The sequence below is a fragment of the Ranitomeya variabilis genome, chromosome 1, assembly GCF_051348905.1.
Source record: "Ranitomeya variabilis isolate aRanVar5 chromosome 1, aRanVar5.hap1, whole genome shotgun sequence".
Lineage (NCBI taxonomy): Eukaryota > Metazoa > Chordata > Amphibia > Anura > Dendrobatidae > Ranitomeya > Ranitomeya variabilis.
The window spans coordinates 29440653-29463356 of record NC_135232.1 but is presented as its reverse complement, the minus strand read 5'-3'; the positions used below and the strand labels follow the sequence as shown (position 1 = coordinate 29463356).

The 22704-nt window shown below is 48.0% G+C and overlaps 1 protein-coding gene across 1 annotated transcript in view; it reads left to right on the top strand.

Annotated features, from left to right (window-relative positions):
• Positions 1-22704, top strand: part of IL7R (interleukin 7 receptor) — a 74713-nt gene that overhangs the window by 19252 nt on the left and 32757 nt on the right. The gene's annotated exons all lie outside the window — the stretch shown is intronic.

Sequence of the window (22704 nt, the reverse complement as noted above, 5' to 3'; positions counted from 1 at the left end):
TCAATTGCTCTCCCCACCATCAATTAAATTGCTGTCCCCATCCCTCACACTGAATTCATCATTTGCAGTCCCCCATCTTTATTTGAGGTCCCCTTACTTCATCCATTGCAGTCCCCTATCACCCCCTCACTTCATCTGCAGTGCCCTTCATCATTTGCAGCCCCCTATCCCCCTTCCATTTCATCATGTGCAGTCCCACCTCAGACACACTTCATCATGTGCAGTCCCCTTCCCCCCACTTCATCATGTGCAGTCCTCCATACCCACCACTTCATCATGTGCAGTCCCCCTTATCCCCCCAGTACAGCGCACACTGCTGCACATAATTTGATTGCGGCTGGCTGTAGCCACCACCAGGCGGCTGGCCCTGAGCAGCTGCTGGGGGAGCGGCAAAGGGGTCATTTGCCTTTTTGCCACCCGGCCCAACCCACCCCTGCTGAGTGGGAAGGTGGGACACTTGGCGGGGAAAAAGCTTGCGAGCAGTGAGACTGTTGACTCCCTCTCCACGGACCCACATCCGCTAGCTGTGCCTATACCCCCAGCTAGCCAGACTGCCGACACATCCTACCCTAAGCCCAGAGAGACATCCGCACCGGGTAGTGACCAGGAAATAGCACATACCTTTGTTCCGCTCACCACCTCGGAGGCACCGCTTAGTCCCTTGCGGTGCCTGCTAAGGACCGGCCCGTGCCTGTGGCTGTGTCCGCTGGACTGTGTGCTTCTACTGCGGTCTTGTCTACTGAACTTTCTGCTTCTTCCACTGTGCCGCCGACTATCATCTTTACCCCACTGTGTGCCCGGATCAGGAGATCATGTCCCGAAGGACCCGGAGGATTCATCATCGCCAGGAGACAGTGCATCACCCTTCTGCGATCTGGATTGGAGACATCTCGCGCCGCCTGCGGGGGCGCCGCCGAGGGATCTTCCAGCCACCTTCCTCCAGCACATAGAGACTGCTAAGTTAACCTGTCATTATTCCCGTCATTTGACTTTCCCCATCAGCAAGTTCACATCCTTACCCCCCCTGCTTGTACTGTTACTGTTCTGATATAAAATCCTTGGTAACCTTGCTCTGCCTCCTGTGTGTCACTGCATCCTACGCAGCTGCTAGCATCTTACATGAGGGTCTGTACTGGGAAGTGAGTGTGGCGCCCCAGGGTCCTGGTCATCACAGTAGCATTGCTTTCCTCACGGGGAGAGTGATGTTACGTTTGGAAGCGATGAAGGATAACCCTTATCAGGTAACCACCATACTCTCAACATGTTCACAATCCAGGCCACAAGGGGGAGCTTTTGATCCTATTTACTAGGTGACTCCCAGGGCCGGACTGGCCATAGGGCACTTCTGGCAAATGCCAGAAGGGCCGGTGCCAGTGGTGGGCCGCTCAATCCGCCGCCCCCGCCGTCGCATTCAACTATACCGGCGTCGGTACAGTTGAATGCAATGATGGAGGAGAGAGCGTCTACAGACGCTCCTCTCCCATCATTCCCCGCTCTGCCTCTGACACTGCGGGTGCGCGATGATGTCATATCATCGCGCACCTGCTGTGTCCCGGGCAGACTGCAGCTGCTGAGACAGGAGCAGGAACCAGGAAGCAACGCTGGGCACGAGGAGAGGTGAGGAGAGTTTTTTTTTTTTCTGGACTGTGGGGCCATTCTCGGAGGAGGTGAGGGGAGGAAGAGAAGAGATGTGGGCTGTACATAGTTCTCTGTGGGCTGTGCTCTGTGCTGTATACTGCTGTGGGCTGTATATAGCTCTCTGTGGGCTGTGCTCTGTGCTGTATACTGCTGTGGGCTGTATATAGTTCTCTGTGGGCTGTGCTGTATACTGCTGTGGGCTGTATATAGTTCTCTGTGGGCTGTGCTCTGTGCTGTATACTGCTGTGGGCTGTATATAGCTCTCTGTGGGCTGTGCTCTGTGCTGTATACTACTGTGGGCTGTATATAGTTCTCTGTGGGCTGTGCTCTGTGCTGTATACTGCTGTGGGCTGTATATAGCTCTCTGTGGGCTGTGCTCTGTGCTGTATACTACTGTGGGCTGTATATAGCTCTCTGTGGGCTGTGCTCTGTGCTGTATACTACTGTGGGCTGTATATAGTTCTCTGTGGGCTGTGCTCTGTGCTGTATACTGCTGTGGGCTGTATATAGCTCTCTGTGGGCTGTGCTCTGTGCTGTATACTGCTGTGGGCTGTATATAGCTCTCTGTGGGCTGTGCTCTGTGCTGTATACTACTGTGGGCTGTATATAGTTCTCTGTGGGCTGTGCTCTGTGCTGTATACTGCTGTGGGCTGTATATAGCTCTCTGTGGGCTGTGCTCTGTGCTGTATACTGCTGTGGGCTGTATATAGTTCTCTGTGGGCTGTGCTCTGTGCTGTATACTGCTGTGGGCTGTATATAGCTCTCTGTGGGCTGTGCTCTGTGCTGTATACTACTGTGGGCTGTATATAGTTCTCTGTGGGCTGTGCTCTGTGCTGTATACTACTGTGGGCTGTATATAGCTCTCTGTGGGCTGTGCTCTGTGCTGTATACTGCTGTGGGCTGTATATAGTTCTCTGTGGGCTGTGCTCTGTGCTGTATACTGCTGTGGGCTGTATATAGTTCTCTGTGGGCTGTGCTCTGTGCTGTATACTACTGTGGGCTGTATATAGCTCTCTGTGGGCTGTGCTCTGTGCTGTATACTGCTGTGGGCTGTATATAGCTCTCTGTGGGCTGTGCTCTGTGCTGTATACTACTGTGTGCTCTGTGCTATATATAGTTCTCTGTGGGCTGTGCTCTGTGCTGTATACTGCTGTGGGCTGTATATAGTTCTCTGTGGGCTGTGCTCTGTGCTGTATACTGCTGTGGGCTGTATATAGTTCTCTGTGGGCTGTGCTCTGTGCTGTATACTACTGTGGGCTGTATATAGTTCTCTGTGGGCTGTGCTCTGTGCTGTATACTGCTGTGGGCTGTATATAGCTCTCTGTGGGCTGTGCTCTGTGCTGTATACTACTGTGTGCTCTGTGCTATATATAGTTCTCTGTGGGCTGTGCTCTGTGCTGTATACTGCTGTGGGCTGTATATAGTTCTCTGTGGGCTGTGCTCTGTGCTGTATACTGCTGTGGGCTGTATATAGCTCTCTGTGGGCTGTGCTCTGTGCTGTATATAGTTCTCTGTGGGCTGTGCTCTGTGCTGTATACTACTGTGGGCTGTATATAGTTCTCTGTGGGCTGTGCTCTGTGCTGTATACTACTGTGTGCTGTATATAGTTCTCTGTGGGCTGTGCTGTATATAGTACTCTGTGGGCTGTGCTGTATATAGTACTCTGTGGGCTGTGCTGTATATAGTACTCTGTGGGCTGTGCTGTGTATAGTACTCTGTGGGCTGTGCTGTATATAGTACTCTGTGGGCTGTGCTGTATATAGTACTCTCTGGGCTGTGCTGTATATAGTACTCTCTGGGCTGTGCTGTATATAGTACTCTCTGGGCTGTGCTTTATATAGTACTCTGGGCTGTGCTGTATATAGTACTCTGGGCTGTGCTTTATATAGTTCTCTGTGGGCTGTGCTGTATATAGTTCTCTGTGGGCTGTGCTGTATATAGTTCTCTGTGGGCTGTGCTGTATATATTACTTTGTGGGCTGTGCTGTATATATTACTTTGTGGGCTGTGCTGTATATATTACTCTGTGGGCTGTGCTGTATACTACTGTGTGGACTGTGCTGTATACTTCTACGTGGGCTGTGCTGTATACTACTGTGTGGTCTGTGCTGTATACTACTGTGTGGTCTGTGCTGAATACTGCTGTGTGGGCTGTGTTATCTACTACGCGAGCTGTGCTATAGTATGCAGGCTGTGCTGTATACTATGCGGTTTGTGCTATATAATATGCGGGCTTTGCTATATACTATGGGGAGTATATTATATTCTATGGGGGAGGCCATGTTATGTACTATGTGGCTTTGTTATATACTATTGTGGGGGTATTGTCATGATCTCAATGGCAAGAGAACATAGCATAAGCATATATAGGAACTAGCTCTTGGAAGATGGGAACTGAGCTGACCATGAACTAAACCTAACGCACAACTAGCAGTGGCCGGGTAGCATGCCTACGTTGATTCTAGATGCCCAGCCCAGCCGGAGGACTAAATAAAGCTAGCAGAGGAAAATATTAGTCCTAGCTCACCTCTAGAGAAATACCCCGAAAGGAGACAGAGGCCCCCCACATGTATTGGCGGTGAGTTGAGATGAAATAACAAACGTAGTATGAAAATAGGTTTAGCAAATTTGAGGTCCACTTACTACATAGCAGAAGACAGAAAGGACACTTTCATGGTCAGCTGAAAACCCTATCAAAAACACCATCCAGAAATTACTTTAAAACTCTGGCATTAACTCATAACACCAGAGTGGCAATTCCCGTTCACAAGAGCTTTCCAGACACAGTAACGAAACTACAGCTGTGAACTGGAACAAAATGCAAAAACAAACATGGACAAGAGTCCAACTTATCTAGTAGTTGTCTAGGAGCAGGAACAAGCACAGAGAGGCTTCTGATAACATTGTTGACCGGCAAGCAACTAACAGAGCAGCAAGGTTATATAGCGACTCCCACATCTTGATGGGAACAGGTGAACAGAGAAGATGAAGACACCAGTTCAATTCCACCAGTAGCCACCGGGGGAGCCCAGAATCCAAATTCACTACAGTACCCCCCCCTCAAGGAGGGGGCACCGAACCCTCACCAGAACCACCAGGGCGATCAGGATCGGCCCTATGAAAGGCACGAACCAGATCGGAGGCATGAACATCAGATGCATTCACCCAAGAATTATCCTCCTGGCCGTATCCCTTCCACTTGACCAGATACTGGAGTCTCCGTCTGGAAACACGAGAGTCCAAGATTTTCTCCACAACGTACTCCAACTCACCCTCAACCAACACCGGAGCAGGAGGCTCAACGGAAGGCACAACCGGTACCTCATACCTGCGCAATAATGACCGATGAAAAACGTTATGAATAGAAAAGGATGCAGGGAGGTCCAAACGGAAGGAAACAGGGTTAAGAATCTCCAATATCTTATACGGGCCGATAAACCGAGGCTTAAACTTAGGAGAAGAGACCCTCATAGGGACAAAACGAGAAGACAACCACACCAAATCCCCAACAGAAAGCCGAGGACCAACACGACGGTGGCGGTTGGCAAAAAGCTGAGTCTTCTCCTGGGACAACCTCAAATTGTCCACCACCTGCCCCCAGATCTGATGCAATCTCTCCACCACAGCATCCACTCCAGGACAATCCGAAGATTCCACCTGACCAGAGGAAAATCGAGGATGAAACCCCGAATTACAGAAAAACGGGGACACCAAAGTGGCAGAGCTGGCCCGATTATTGAGAGCGAACTCCGCCAATGGCAAAAAAGCAACCCAATCATCCTGGTCAGCAGACACAAAACACCTCAGATATGTCTCCAGGGTCTGATTAATCCGCTCGGTCTGGCCATTCGTCTGAGGATGGAAAGCGGACGAAAAAGATAAATCTATGCCCATCCTAGCACAGAATGCCCGCCAAAATCTAGACACGAATTGGGTCCCTCTGTCAGAAACGATATTCTCAGGAATACCATGCAAACGAACAACATTTTGAAAAAACAGAGGAACCAACTCGGAAGAAGAAGGTAACTTGGGCAGAGGAACCAAATGGACCATCTTAGAAAAACGGTCACACACCACCCAGATGACAGACATCTTCTGAGAAACAGGCAGATCTGAAATAAAATCCATCGAGATGTGCGTCCAAGGCCTCTTAGGAATAGGCAAGGGCAACAATAATCCACTAGCCCGAGAGCAACAAGGCTTGGCCCGAGCACAAACGTCACAAGACTGCACAAAGCCTCGCACATCTCGTGACAGGGAAGGCCACCAGAAAGACCTTGCCACCAAATCCCTGGTACCAAAAATGCCAGGATGACCTGCCAACGCAGAAGAATGAACCTCAGAGATGACTCTATTGGTCCAATCATCAGGAACAAAAAGTTTATCAGGTGGGCAACGATCAGGTCTCTCCGCCTGAAACTCCTGCAAGGCCCGCCGCAGGTCTGGAGAAACGGCTGACAATACCACTCCATTCTTAACCCCTTCCCGACATGTGACGGTATAGTACGTCACATGTCGGGACCCCCGCTTTGATGTGCGCTCCGGCGGTGAGCGCACATCAAAGTCGCGACATGTCAGCTGTTTTTTACAGCTGACATGTGCGCGCAATAGCGGCGGGTGAAATCGCGATCACCCGCCGCTATTAACTAGTTAAATGCCGCTGTCAAACTCAGACAGCGGCATTTAACTACCGCATCCGGCCGTGCGGCCGGATATGAGCGCATCGCCGACCCCCGTCACATGATCGGGGGTCGGCGATGTGTCAGGAAGGTAACCATAGAGGTCCTTGAGACCTCTATGGTTACTGATTGCCGGTGGCTGTGAGCGCCCCCCTGTGGTCGGCGCTCACAGCACACCTGCAATTCTGCTGTGTAGCAGCGATCTTATGATCGGTGCTGCATAGCAGAGCCGATCGGGCTGTGCCTGCTTCTAGCCTCCCATGGAGGCTATAGAAGCATGGCAAAAGTAAAAAAAAAAAGTTTTTAAAAATGTGAAAAAAATAAAAAAAATATAAAAGTTTAAATCACCCCCCTTTCGCCCCAATCAAAATAAATCAATAAAAAAAAAAACCAACCTACACATATTTGGTATCGCCGCGTTCAGAATCGCCCGATCTATCAATAAAAAAAAAGCATTAACCTGATCGCTATATGGCGTAATGAGAAAAAAATTCGAAACGCCAGATTTACGTTTTTTTGGTCGCCACGACATTGCATTAAAATGCAATAACGGGCGATCAAAAGAACGTATCTACACCAAAATGCTATCATTAAAAACGCCAGCTCGGCACGCAAAAAATAAGCCCTCACCTGACCCCAGATCACGAAAAATGGAGACGCTACGAGTATCGGAAAATGGCGCAATTTTGTTTTGTTTTGTTTTTTGCAAAGTTTGGAATTTTTTTTCACCACTTAGGTGAAAAATAACCTAGTCATGTTAGGTGTCTATAAACTCGTAGTGACCTGGAGAATCATAATGGCAGGTCAGTTTTAGCATTTAGTGAACCTAGCAAAATAGGCAAGCAAAAAACAAGTGTGGGATTGCACTTTTTTTGCAATTTCACAGCACTTGGAATTTTTTTCCCGTTTTCTAGTACACGACATGCTAAAACCAATGATGTCGTTCAAAAGTACAACTCGTCCCGCAAAAAATAAGCCCTCACATGGCCAAATTGACGGAAAAATAAAAAAGTTATGGCTCTGGGAAGGAGGGTAGCGAAAAACGAAAATGGAAAAACGGAAAAAGCTCCGGGGGTGAAGGGGTTAAGGATACCTGTGGGCTCAGAGTTACCAGGCGAGTCAGGCTCAAAACTCCTAGAAAGGGCATCCGCCTTAACATTCTTAGAACCCGGTAGGTATGACACCACAAAATTAAACCGAGAGAAAAATAATGACCAGCGCGCCTGTCTAGGATTCAGGCGCCTGGCGGTCTCAAGATAAATCAAATTTTTGTGGTCAGTCAATACCACCACCTGATGTCTGGCCCCCTCAAGCCAATGGCGCCACTCCTCAAAAGCCCACTTCATGGCCAAAAGCTCCCGATTCCCAACATCATAATTCCGCTCAGCGGGCGAAAATTTACGGGAAAAGAAGGCACAAGGCCTCATCACGGAGCAGTCAGAACTTTTCTGCGACAACACTGCCCCAGCTCCGATCTCAGAAGCGTCGACCTCAACCTGAAAAGGTAGAGCAACATCAGGCTGACGCAACACAGGGGCAGAGGAAAAACGGCGCTTAAGCTCCCGAAAGGCCTCCACAGCATCAGGGGACCAATCAGCAACATCAGCACCCTTCTTAGTCAAATCGGTCAATGGCTTAGCAATATCCGAAAAACCAGCAATAAATCGACGATAAAAGTTAGCAAAGCCCAAAAATTTCTGAAGACTCTTAAGAGAAGAGGGCTGCGTCCAATCACAAATAGCTTGAACCTTGACAGGATCCATTTCAATGGAAGAGGGGGAAAAAATATATCCCAAAAAGGAAATCCTCTGTACCCCAAAAACACACTTCGAACCCTTCACACACAAAGAATTAGACCGCAAAACCTGAAAAACCCTCCTGACTTGCTGGACATGAGAGTCCCAGTCATCCGAAAAAATCAGAATATCATCCAGATACACAATCATAAATTTATCCAAATAATCGCGAAAAATATCATGCATAAAGGACTGGAAAACTGACGGAGCATTAGAAAGACCAAAAGGCATCACTAAATACTCAAAGTGGCCCTCGGGCGTATTAAATGCGGTTTTCCACTCATCCCCCTGCCTGATTCGCACCAAATTATACGCCCCACGAAGGTCAATCTTAGAGAACCACTTGGCCCCCTTTATGCGAGCAAACAAATCAGTCAGCAACGGCAATGGGTATTGATATTTAACAGTGATTTTATTCAAAAGCCGATAATCGATACATGGTCTCAAAGAGCCGTCTTTTTTTGACACAAAGAAAAAACCGGCTCCTAAGGGAGATGACGATGGACGAATATGTCCCTTTTCCAAGGACTCCTTTATATATTCTCGCATAGCAGCATGTTCAGGCACAGACAGATTAAATAAACGACCCTTTGGGTATTTACTACCCGGGATTAAATCTATGGCACAATCGCACTCTCGGTGCGGAGGTAACGAACCAAGCTTGGATTCTTCAAAGACGTCACGATAGTCAGACAGGAACTCAGGAATTTCAGAGGGAATGGATGATGAAATGGAAACCACAGGTACATCCCCATGAGCCCCCTTACATCCCCAGCTCAACACAGACATAGCTCTCCAGTCGAGGACTGGGTTGTGAGATTGCAGCCAAGGCAATCCTAGCACCAAATCATCATGTAGATTATACAGCACCAGAAAGCGAATAATCTCCTGGTGATCCGGATTAATACGCATAGTTACTTGTGTCCAGCATTGTGGTTTATTATTAGCCAATGGGGTGGAGTCAATCCCCTTCAGAGGAATAGGAGTCTCCAAAGGCTCTAAATCATACCCACAGCGTTTGGCAAAGGACCAATCCATAAGACTCAAAGCGGCGCCAGAGTCGACATAGGCGTCCGTGGTAATAGATGACAAAGAGCAAATCAGGGTCACAGATAGAATAAATTTAGACGGTAAGGTGCAAATGGAAACAGATTTACCAAGCTTTTTAGTGCGCTTAGAGCATGCTGATATAACATGAGTAGAATCACCACAATAGAAACACAACCCATTTTTCCGTCTAAAATTCTGCCGCTCGCTTCGGGACAGAATTCTATCACACTGCATACTCTCTGGCGACTTCTCAGTGGACACCGCCAGATGGTGCACTGGTTTGCGCTCCCGTAAACGCCTATCGATCTGAATAGCCATTGTCATGGACTCATTCAGACCCGTAGGCACAGGGAACCCCACCATAACATCCTTAATGGCATCAGAGAGACCCTCTCTGAAAGTCGCCGCCAGGGCGCACTCATTCCACTGAGTAAGCACAGACCATTTACGGAATCTTTGGCAGTAAATTTCCGCTTCATCTTGCCCCTGAGATAGGGACATCAAAGTTTTTTCTGCCTGAAGCTCCAAATGAGGTTCGTCATATAGCAACCCCAAGGCCAGAAAAAACGCATCCACATTGAGCAACACAGGATCCCCTGGTGTCAATGAAAAAGCCCAGTCTTGAGGGTCGCCCCGGAGCAAGGAAATCACAATCCTGACCTGCTGTGCAGGGTCTCCGGCAGAGCGAGATTTCAGAGACAAAAATAACTTGCAATTATTTCGAAAATTCTGAAACCCGGATCTATTCCCCGAGAAAAATTCCGGCAAAGGAATTCTCGGCTCAGATACAGGTGCATGACAAACAAAATCTTGCAAATTCTGTACCCTCGTGGCGAGATTATTCAAACCTGCAGCTACACTCTGAAGATCCATTACAAACAGGTGGACACAGAGCCATTCAAGGGTTAAGAGGAGGTAAGAAGCAGCTAGACAGCAATTAAGGGCTAGGCAGCAAAACTCTGAGGGGAAAAAAAAAAAATTTCCCTTCAACACTTCTTTTTCTCCTGCTTCAGCCCAAACAATTAACACTTTGCGGGCCGGTCAAACTGTCATGATCTCAATGGCAAGAGAACATAGCATAAGCATATATAGGAACTAGCTCTTGGAAGATGGGAACTGAGCTGACCATGAACTAAACCTAACGCACAACTAGCAGTGGCCGGGTAGCATGCCTACGTTGATTCTAGATGCCCAGCCCAGCCGGAGGACTAAATAAAGCTAGCAGAGGAAAATATTAGTCCTAGCTCACCTCTAGAGAAATACCCCGAAAGGAGACAGAGGCCCCCCACATGTATTGGCGGTGAGTTGAGATGAAATAACAAACGTAGTATGAAAATAGGTTTAGCAAATTTGAGGTCCACTTACTACATAGCAGAAGACAGAAAGGACACTTTCATGGTCAGCTGAAAACCCTATCAAAAACACCATCCAGAAATTACTTTAAAACTCTGGCATTAACTCATAACACCAGAGTGGCAATTCCCGTTCACAAGAGCTTTCCAGACACAGTAACGAAACTACAGCTGTGAACTGGAACAAAATGCAAAAACAAACATGGACAAGAGTCCAACTTATCTAGTAGTTGTCTAGGAGCAGGAACAAGCACAGAGAGGCTTCTGATAACATTGTTGACCGGCAAGCAACTAACAGAGCAGCAAGGTTATATAGCGACTCCCACATCTTGATGGGAACAGGTGAACAGAGAAGATGAAGACACCAGTTCAATTCCACCAGTAGCCACCGGGGGAGCCCAGAATCCAAATTCACAACAGGGTATATTATATTCTATGGGGGAGGCTGCGTTATATACTATGGGGGGCTGCATTATATTCTATGGGGGGCTACATTATATATTATGGGGAGGTGGGCTGTATTATATTCTATTGGGGTTACATACTCTGGGGTGGCTGCATTATACTCTGTGGGGTGGCTGCATTATACTCTGGGGTGGCTGCATTATACTCTGGGGTGGCTGCATTATACTCTGGGGTGGCTGCATTATACTCTGGGGTGGCTGCATTATACTATATGTGGGCTGCATTATACTGTATCGAGGACTATGGGGAATACGTTATACTATATGAAGAACTATGGGGTGCATTATACTATGGGAAGTGAATTGTACTACATGGATGACTGTGGCGGTGCATTATACTATATGGAGCACTATGAGGATTGTATTATGCTATATGGAGGACTATGAGGATTGTATTATGCTATATGGAGGACTATGAGGAGTGTATTATACTATGTGGAGGACTGAGCAGTGTATTTTAATATATGGAGGACTATAGGGAGTGTATTATACTATATGGAGGACTATGGAGCACATTATAATATATGGAGGACTATGGGGTTTATTTTACTAAACAAGTAAAATGCTGCATATTCGGATTGTTTTTGCTGGAACAAAAAGCCTTGTTGTCAGCAGCACATTGCCAGTGTAAACTGTAGATGTGCTGCTGAAAACATGATACTGTATGGTGATCTATTAGTGATCGTTCTGTCTCATCATTATTCCTCAGCTGGTGTAAAGAGGCCGGGAAACAAGCGTTGAACAACTTCAGTATTGTCGATCAAACTCGTTTAGCGGCCTGAACTCAGCGCACGTAAATACAACAGAAAGGCTTCTGTGTGATGTGCAATATGTTAGCATTTGGGGACCCATTTTAAACTTTGCCTAGGGCCCCACTTTGCCTAAAACCGGCCCTGCCTACAAGTGTACAAAGATATTATACAGTCACCATGTGACAAGTGGGCCTGTGTAACTTCAAATGCCAGGGCTGAATTTTAGTCCCAGTCCGGCCCTGGTGACTCCCCTATATATATTGTGGTTTGGAGGGAAAGGGAGATCAGATTGTCAGAGAGACAGAAGAGAGCAGTCTATAGGACAGGAGGGGCCGTTCAGCCAGAAAGTGCTGAAGCCCCTGGACAGAGATTATACCGACAGCAGAACATTGTTGAGTGAGAGTGAAGGAGAGCGAAGCACAGGGGAAAGATATCAGGGGAGAGCAGGCTGCCTCCCTCTGAGGCGCAGATAACCGGTAGCTGGACCACCGAGGTTGTAAGGACTCTACGACTTATTTCAGAGACCAGCAGGACAGCTGAACTGCAAGTTACCTGTCCGCCTTTACACCCAGGAGACACGGTGACACCTATAGAGCCCGGGGCGTGCTAGAGTCCCTGTAAAAAGGCTCAAGTCACCAGTCATATGTCCTATCGTATATGGGGGACAGAGAGAACAACTGTGAGGACCTTATGTGAAGCCATAGGCAGTAAGGGACTACAACACCACTGTGCTTTCAGGAAGGCTTTCAACTCCCACCTGGTAAAGGAAACTCTGGATTCACTTCAAGTCGGCCGAACCCTGCCTGCCCTGTGATCTGATACCCTGGACTGTGGCTGCCATCTACACACTGGGAGCCCTGGGGATACACTTCACCTGTGGGAAGGTATACCATCTAGCTGCCATAACATCACCACAGAGGACCCCTTAAAGCAGTGTTGGTCCCCACTGACCGAATACCACAGGTGGCGTTATGAACATAAACTCTATTCAACAAGTCCCTTTAAAGACTTTCCCCTTTTACATGGGCGCCCAGGGCCACAGACCGGGTCGCCACCGTGACATCCCCCTGTGAACACTGGACCTGGTACCGGGTACCCCACGACCCTAGCGGGCCACTCATCTGGGTCTCCTGAGATGTGAGGGTCTGTATTGGGGTGTGAGAGTCTGTACTAGGATGTGACATCTGTACTGGGATTTGAGGGTCTGTACTGGGATTTGAGGGTCTGTACTGAGATTTTTTTGCTCCAAGTGCTCTTTATATGTCTCCACTTAATAATAGTGCCCCCTTCTGCACCTCCTCATTGTCATAATACCCTCTTGTGCATCCTGCAGTAAAAATGTCCCCTCTCTGCTTCCTTATAGTGATAATCCCACAATTAATTCATTATATCGCGCCTTGTTAACTTAATCTGCGTCCCAAGTGAAAATACGAACAGATGAATTTAAAAGGGTTGCAGGCTGATACAATTCTTCCATATGTTCTTGATATGAATGCAGCTCTGGAGTATAAAACAGGATGCAACTCAGGATCAGTATAGGATCAGTAATGTAATGTATACAGTGACTACATCAGCTGCAGGTGCCTCCAAACCCAAACTTGAAATCAATGAGTTGGAGGTAAGAAAAGCATTTATTAGAGAGAAATGTGGACCATTTAAAGAAAAACTGCAAAATAAAGACAGATTTAGAGAAATGGCTAACAGAGAGCAAAAGCAGATGGGGCTGCAGCCTGAGAGCCAGGTGGATGATGATGCTGATGAGGAGGATGATGACCAGCAGAAAGCCCCACCTGGCGGCCTGCAAATTCACCCGCAGGCCACGTGCAGCAAGCTCCCTGCAGGAAAAGCAACATCTAGGTGCAGTGATAAAAGTGGCCAGGGAGGGGCGCTAATAGTGAAGATAAAACTCCTGGATTCCCCAGTGTGCCTTCAGAAATTCCATCTTGGCGATGATTTACCAGAGGAGGCACCTGGGGACCAGAAGAAAAAAAACAAAGAAGACCAACAAGCCAAAGCTACAGGATGCGGTAAGCTGTGTGTATGCTCCCGTCTCTGTACCCCCTGGGTCGGTTGCAGGTTCAGCTCACTGTATAAGCCCCGTTGCCCAGCCCGGGTTCTGCTGTAGATCCGGTGCAAAGGCGCGGGAAGATTACATAGCAACGTAGTGAGGCGCAGAGCTCCGTCTCTGCTTGTAGCACCAGGTGCATCAGCTGAGAGGCTGGACAGTGAGGACGGCCGGCGGCGGGCGTACGGTCAGGCCACAATACTGTGGTCCGCTTCCCAGTGGGAGGGAGGAGCGGCCCAGTATCGGGGGCAGCTCCAGTAGCCTCGGTGCCCCTGAATGTTGTTGCCGCTGATCACTTAGTTGAGAAGCGGCGGCAGTGTGAGGGGTTACCGGGGCTGGGAGTTCCGGTCCTCCCACCAAAGTCCTGTTCTGTGTTGGCGCCGCTGGTCAACAAGATACTAATATAAAGGATCAGCAGTGCCTCACAGCGGTGAAAGATCAGTGGCGCCTGGTATCAACAGTAAAGCAGCGGAAAATATCAACTGATGATGCGGAGGGCACACGTAAGACCAGGGGTGAAGTCGCCTCCAGTTCTGTGGAGGAGACTCAGCCCCTTGTGCCTTATGATGCGGAGGTCAAAATGTCACCTCGTTGTCACTGGTCCAGCAGGAGTGAATGTGGTAGTGGGTATGGATGAGGAAAATTCTTTGTCTAATGGTGTGGTTGCTGGTTTGGTAGAGGGTGAGGGGGTTATGGAGGTGGGGAATAGTGATGCTGTTTGTGTTGATGTGGTCACTGGATCGGTTGCCCCCTGGTGGTGGCAGCACCCATCAGGAGTTAGGTCGCTGTCACCTCCGGTGGAAATAGGGCGTCCTCCTCTTCTCCGGGCTCTGCGTATGGCATGTTGCGGCGGCGTCTCCTGGTGGCTCTAAAGATGGGGGAGAGATCACTAATGGTAGAGGGTCGAGAGGTTGATCTATCCTTCTGGATAGAGAGGCATGGCCTCGGGGCCTTCCGAGAGCAAAGAGGGGGGTTACAGTGTGGTCCCTCCCAAAAGCCTGGCCAGGTAGTGTGTTTAGGAATGTGGTCCGTCTTCGGTGGAGAGGCAGTAATGAGTGTCCTCCAAGGTCTAAAGTTGTGGAGCTCCTGCTGAGGATGGGCTTCAAGGCGATTGACATCTGTGCCTTGATACATCCCTATTCCATGCCTGAGTTTGATGTCAGGTTTGTTCGGCCAAAGGGGCTTGAGCTCTTCTGGTCGAACTATGAGTTGGCAAAAAATGAGCCCGGCTGGCGAGACTTTGCCGTTCAGATGGTGTCTCGCCAAAACCAAGTCAAGAAAGTGACCGTGATGACTTGTAACGAGTCGCTTTCTTGTTATGACATCATGACGTGGCTTGGCCGGAATGGAGAGGTGGTGTAAATGCAAAAAAAAAACGTGAAATGTTTGGTATCTGGTCAGGGGCTGGACGTCTGTGGTAAAACTTAGGCGTTCAGGTGGTAGGCTTGCCCACATACCATCATCTGCCTTCCTGGCTAGGGATCGTATCTTGGTCTTCTACCAGGGGCAACCGAAGCTCTGTCGCAAGTGCGGCGACCCCAGACACTTCAGCGCAAACTGCACTGTGCAGAAATGTGCATTGTGTGGGGATATTGGCCATCTTGCTGCATCTTGTGTGGAGATTAGGTGCCACCTGTGTGGTGAGTTAGGTCACCCATTCAGCCGTTGTCCTCGCTCCTTCACTAATGCAGTCGTGACCCCGGTGGGAGAAAGCCGTGAGGCTGATTCTGCTGGGAAAGGGACTAGCAGGGGTGAGGGAGCTGAGGGGCCAAGGAGGAAAAGCAATAAAAAGACAAGGAAAGGGTGGCGAGATTCTTCTGCCAGCTCTCGAGCCTCTTTGTCTTGCGGTGGACACCGTGACATATGATACTACTCTGATACTTGGCACATATCTACTTTGGGTCACAGTATACCTGATTGCAGGTCACTGACCAGCCACGCTCAGGGCTACATCCTTAAGCTGATCTTTGGCTACTGTTTGTGTTCTACTCACACTATCATCTAAAAATTAACCCTATTACACTGATGAAGGTCTGTCATGACCGAAACGTTTGTAACTAGTGGCTACTGTATGTATTAAATTTTGATCTTGCACCAAAAATCCCTGAGTGCCACCTGTATCAGGGTCTGAGGAGGAAACTCGAGCATTTTGTCTCATCTGGAGGTAGCCACGAGGAGATCTCCAGAGTGAAATCTTTGCTTATGAGGTGTCAGTATGATAGACACGCATCTTTGGTTTTTGAGAGGGATTACGGGAAGTACCGCTCGCCCGACCCATACAGAAACTGCAAGATGTCAGTGAATAATAAAGTGGTTACAGGACTGGTCAACATTATGGGGTCCCTAAGGAGATCCAGATCAGGGATCCTGGAGGTTGTCAGATCCTTCTACTCGCACCTCTTGGGGAAGAGGGATCTTGATTGGGATGAGATGTCGGCTTTTCTGGCTGAAGCCATCCCCATACCAGTAGACCCCTCTCTTGCCGTTTTGACAGAAATGATCAGGGAAGAGGAAGTTAAGTTGGCGTTTGAAGGGCTTGCCCCCCAAAAAAAATCGCCTGGTCCAGATGGCTTAAAGGGCCACTGTCACCCCCCTCCAGCCATTATAAACTAAAAGAGCCACCTTGTGCAGCAGTAATGCTACATTCTAACAAGGTGGCTCTTTTAGTTTTTGGTTCAAGTATTCCCAAAATAAAGCGTTTTGAAACTTATCCAAAATACCTGTCTTTATCCAGAGAGGCGGGTCCTCACTCCCCAGCTTGAACTGCTACTCTGCCGTCACTCCAATCTTCAGGGGCTTTCGGCGCCACCCCCTCAGCGCTGTTTACGCTTCAAAACCGGCGCCTGCGCTGTATACCACTGTGCTGCGCAGGCGCAGTAAGCTCTGGCCGTCTGATGTCCCAGCCAGGCTTGCAGACTGCACCTGTGCGGGCAGTGCGGCCACCCACCTTTGGAATCCCAGCCCCGCAGTGGAGTATAATGCGGGATCATCAGGATCAGTAATGTAATGTATGTACACAGTGACTGCACCAGCAGAATAGTGAGTGCAGCTCTGGAGTATAATACAGGATGTAACTCAGGATCAGTGATGTAATGTATGTACACAGTGACTGCACCAGCAGAATAGTGAGTGCAGCTCTGGAGTATAATACAGGATGTAACTCAGGATCAGTAATGTAATGTATGTACACAGTGACTGCACCAGCAGAATGCGTGCAGCTCTGGAGTATAATACAGGATGTAACTCAGGATCAGTAATGTAATGTATGTACACAGTGACTGCACAAGCAGAATAGTGAGTGCAGCTCTGGAGTATAATACAGGATGTAACTCAGGATCAGTAATGTAATGAATGTACACAGTGACTGCACCAGCAGAATAGTGAGTGCAGCTCTGGAGTATAATACAGGATGTAACTCAGGATCAGTAATGTAATGTATGTACACAGTGACTGCACCAGCAGAACAGTGAGTGCAGCTCTGGAGTATAATACAGGATGTAACTCAGTATCAGTAATGTAATGTATGTACACAGTGACTGCACCAGCAGAATGCGTGCAGCTCTGGAGTATAATACAGGATGTAACTCAGGATCAGTAATGTAATGTATGTACACAGTGACTGCACAAACAGAATAGTGAGTGCAGCTCTGGAGTATAATACAGAATGTAACTCAGGATCAGTAATGTAATGTATGTACACAGTGACTGCACCAGCAGAATAGTGAGTGCAGCTCTGGAGTATAATATAGGATGTAACTCAGGATCAGTAATGTAATGTATGTACACAGTGACTGCACCAGCAGAACAGTGAGTGCAGCTCTGGAGTATAATATAGGATGTAACTCAGGATCAGTAATGTAATGTATGTACACAGTGACTGCACCAGCAGAATACTGAGTGCAGCTCTGGAGTATAATACAGGATGTAACTCAGTATCAGTTGTTGTGAATTCCGTTCTCGGGCTCCCTCCTGTGGTCATGAATGGTACTTTGGTGAGTTCTGTCCGTGGACTCCCTCTGGTGGCTTTGAGTGGAACTGCTGGTCTTTGAGCCTGGCTTTCTCAGCAGCCTCGTTTATTGCTAGGCTGGCTTCCCTATTTAACTACACTCAGATCGTTACTTCATGCCAGCTGTCAATGTCTCAGCACTGGTTCAGATCTCTCTTGGATTTCTCTGATGACCTGTCTACTTCAGCAGAAGCTAAGTCCCTGCTAGTTCATTTGTTGTTCATTGCTTTCTGAATATATTTCTTAGTACATGCTAAGTTCTAGTCCAGCTTGCTATCATGATATTTCCTTGCTAGCTGGAAGCTCTGGGGGTGCAGAGTTGCACCTTCACACCGTGAGTCGGTGTGGAGGTCTTTTTGCACACTCTGCGTGGATTTTGTAGGTTTTTGTACTGACCGCACAGTTCCCTTTGCTATCCTCTGACTATTTAGTGAAGACTGGCCTCCTTTGCTAAAACCTGTTTCATTCCTGTGTTTGTGACTTTCCTCTTAACTCACAGTCAATATTTGTGGGGGGCTGCCTTTTCCTTTGGGGAATTTCTCTGAGGCAAGGTAAGGCTTCTATTTCTATCTTTAGGGGTAGTTAGCTCTTAGGCTGTGAAGAGGCGTCTAGGGAGAGTTAGGTACGCTCCACGGCTATTTCTAGTGTGTGTGATAGGATCAGGGTTGCGGTCAGTAGAGATCCCACTTTCCCAGACCTTGTCCTAAATTTCTAGTTTACCCATCAGGTCATTCCGGGTGCTCCTAGCCACCAGGTCCATAACAGTACAGCTGGCCCAGAAAGTGTTAATGCATCTCAAAAGAGGGATAAGAGAAGTTCTGAGGCCATTTTTTTTCTTTGCAGTGTGGTTTTGTCTTTCTTTTCCCCTTAACCTCTGGGTGGTTCAGGACTCAGGTGCAGATATGGATATTCAAGGTCTGTCCTCTTGTCTGGATCAACTCACTGCAAGGGTACAAAGCATTCAAGATTATGTAGTTCAGAATCCTATGTTAGAGCCTAGAATTCCAATTCCTGATTTGTTTTCTGGGGATAGATCTAAGTTTCTGAATTTCAAAAATAATTGCAGACTGTTTCTTGCTCTGAAACCCCGTTCCTCTGGTGACCCCATTCGGCAAGTAAAAATCATTATTTCTTTGTTACGTGGCGACCCTCAAGACTGGGCATTCTCCCTTGCGCCAGGAGATCCTGCATTGCTTAATGTAGATGCGTTTTTTCTGGCGCTTGGATTGCTTTATGACGAACCGAATTCAGTGGATCAGGCAGAGAAAATCTTGCTGGCTCTGTGTCAGGGTCAGGATGAAGCGGAGGTATACTGCCAGAAGTTTAGAAAGTGGTCTGTGCTCACTCAATGGAATGAGTGTGCCCTGGCAGCAATTTTCAGAAAGGGTCTTTCTGAAGCCCTTAAGGATGTTATGGTGGGGTTCCCCACGCCTGCTGGTCTGAATGAATCAATGTCCTTGGCCATTCAGATTGATCGGCATTTGCGTGAGCACAAAGTTGTGCACCATTTGGCGGTGTCCTCTGAGCAGGGGCCTGAGCTTATGCAATGTGATAGGACTTTGACCAGAATTGAACGTCAAAATCACAGACGTCAGAATGGGTTGTGTTTTTACTGTGGTGACTCCACTCATGCTATCTCTGATTGTCCTAAGCGCACTAAGCGGTTCGCTAGGTCTGTCACCATTAGTACTGTACAGCCTAAATTTCTCTTGTCTGTTACTTTGATTTGCTCTTTGTCGTCCTACTCTGTTATGGCATTTGTGGATTCTGGCGCTGCCCTGAACTTGATGGACTTGGAGTTTGCCAGGCGCTGTGGTTTTTTCTTGGAGCCTTTGCAGTTCCCTATTCCATTGAGGGGAATTGATGCTACGCCATTGGCCAAGAATAAACCTCAGTATTGGACTCAACCTACATCTGTGAAGAGTCTTCAGAAATTCCTGGGCTTTGCTAATTTTTACCGTCGCTTCATCGCTAATTTTTCTAGTGTGGTTAAGCCTTTGACTGATTTGACCAAGAAAGGTGCTGATGTGGTGAATTGGTCCTCTGCGGCAGTTGAGGCTTTTCAGGAGCTGAAACGTCGTTTTTCTTCGGCCCCTGTGTTGCGTCAGCCAGATGTTTTGCTCCCTTTTCAGGTCGAGGTTGATGCTTCTGAGATTGGAGCAGGGGCTGTTTTGTCTCAAAGAAGTTCTGATGGCTCTGTGATGAAACCATGTGCCTTCTTTTCCAGAAAGTTTTCGCCTGCTGAGCGTAATTATGATGTTGGCAATCGGGAGTTGTTGGCTATGAAGTGGGCATTCGAGGAGTGGCGACATTGGCTTGAGGGAGCCAAACATCGCGTGGTGGTCTTGACGGATCACAAGAATCTGACTTATCTCGAGTCTGCCAAGCGGTTGAATCCTAGACAGGCTCGATGGTCGCTGTTTTTCTCCCGTTTCGATTTTGTGGTCTCATACCTTCCGGGTTCTAAAAATGTGAAGGCTGATGCCCTTTCTAGGAGTTTTGTGCCTGATTCTCCGGGAGTCCCTGAGCCGGCTGGTATTCTCAAAGAGGGGGTGATTCTGTCTGCCATCTCCCCTGATTTGCGGCGGGTGCTGCAGGAGTTTCAGGCTGATAGACCTGACCCTTGTCCAGCGGAGAAACTGTTTGTCCCTGACAGATGGACCAGTAGAGTTATTTCCGAGGTTCATTGTTCGGTGTTGGCTGGTCATCCTGGGATTTTTGGTACCAGAGATTTGGTGGCTAGGTCCTTTTGGTGGCCTTCCTTGTCACGGGATGTGCGTTCTTTTGTGCAGTCCTGTGGGACTTGTGCTCGGGCCAAACCTTGCTGTTCTCGTGCCAGTGGGTTGCTCTTGCCTTTGCCGGTCCCGAAGAGGCCCTGGACGCATATTTCCATGGATTTTATTTCTGATCTTCCGGTCTCTCAGAGGATGTCTGTCATCTGGGTGGTTTGTGACCGCTTTTCTAAGATGGTCCATTTGGTACCCTTGCCTAAATTACCTTCCTCCTCTGATTTGGTTCCATTATTTTTTCAGAATGTGGTTCGTTTGCATGGCATTCCGGAGAACATTGTGTCAGACAGAGTTTCCCAGTTTGTTTCTAGGTTTTGGCGGTCCTTTTGTGCTAAGTTGGGCATTGATTTGTCTTTTTCTTCGGCTTTCCATCCTCAGACAAATGGCCAAACCGAACGAACCAATCAGACCTTGGAAACCTATCTGAGATGCTTTGTTTCTGCTGATCAGGATGATTGGGTGACCTTCTTGCCATTGGCTGAGTTCGCCCTCAATAATCGGGCTAGTTCGGCTACTTTGGTTTCACCTTTTTTTTGTAATTCTGGTTTTCATCCTCGTTTTTCTTCAGGGCAGGTTGAGCCTTCTGACTGTCCTGGTGTGGATTCTGTGGTGGACAGGTTGCAGCAAATTTAGACTCACGTAGTGGACAATTTGACGTTGTCTCAGGAGAAGGCTCAACGTTTCGCTAACCGCCGTCGCTGTGTTGGTCCCCGACTTCGTGTTGGGGATTTGGTTTGGTTGTCTTCTCATTATGTTCCTATGAAGGTTTCTTCTCCTAAGTTTAAGCCTCGTTTCATTGGTCCTTATAAGATTTCTGAAATTCTCAATCCTGTGTCATTTCGTTTGGACCTTCCAGCTTCTTTTGCCATCCATAATGTGTTCCATAGGTTGTTGTTGCGGAGGTATGTGGCGCCTATGGTTCCTTCCGTTGATCCTCCTGCTCCGGTGTTGGTCGAGGGAGAGTTGGAGTATGTGGTGGAGAAGATTTTGGATTCTCGTATTTTGAGACGGAAGCTTCAGTACCTGGTTAAATGGAAAGGCTATGGTCAGGAGGATAATTCCTGGGTTGTTGCCTCCGATGTCCATGCTGCCGATTTAGTTCGTGCCTTTCATTTAGCTCGTCCTGATCGGCCTGGGGGCTCTGGTGAGGGTTCGGTGACCCCTCCTCAAGGGGGGGTACTGTTGTGAATTCCGTTCTCGGGCTCCCTCCTGTGGTCATTAATGGTACTTTGGTGAGTTCTGTCCTTGGACTCCCTCTGGTGGCTTTGAGTGGAACTGCTGGTCTTTGAGCCTGGCTTTCTCAGCAGCCTCGTTTATTGCTAGGCTGGCTTCCCTATTTAACTCCACTCAGATCGTTACTTCATGCCAGCTGTCAATGTCTCAGCACTGGTTTAGATCTCTCTTGGATTTCTCTGATGACCTGTCTACTTCAGCAGAAGCTAAGTCCCTGCTAGTTCATTTGTTGTTCATTGCTTTCTGAATATATTTCTTAGTACATGCTAAGTTCTAGTCCAGCTTGCTATCATGATATTTCCTTGCTAGCTGGAAGCTCTGGGGGTGCAGAGTTGCACCTTCACACCGTGAGTCGGTGTGGAGGTCTTTTTGCACACTCTGCGTGGTTTTTGTAGGTTTTTGTACTGACCGCACAGTTCCCTTTACTATCCTTTGACTATTTAGTGAAGACTGGCCTCCTTTGCTAAAACCTGTTTCATTCCTGTGTTTGTGACTTTCCTCTTAACTCACAGTCAATATTTGTGGGGGGCTGCCTTTTCCTTTGGGGAATTTCTCTGAGGCAAGGTAAGGCTTCTATTTCTATCTTTAGGGGTAGTTAGCTCTTAGGCTGTGAAGAGGCGTCTAGGGAGAGTTAGGTACGCTCCACGGCTATTTCTAGTGTGTGTGATAGGATCAGGGTTGCGGTCAGTAGAGATCCCACTTCCCCAGAGCTTGTCCTAAATTTCTAGTTTACCCATCAGGTCATTCCGGGTGCTCCTAACCACCAGGTCCATAACAATCAGTAATGTAATGTATGTACACAGTGACTGCACCAGCAGAATAGTGAATGCAGCTCTGGAGTATAATGCGGGATGTAACTCAGGATCAGTAATGTAATGTAT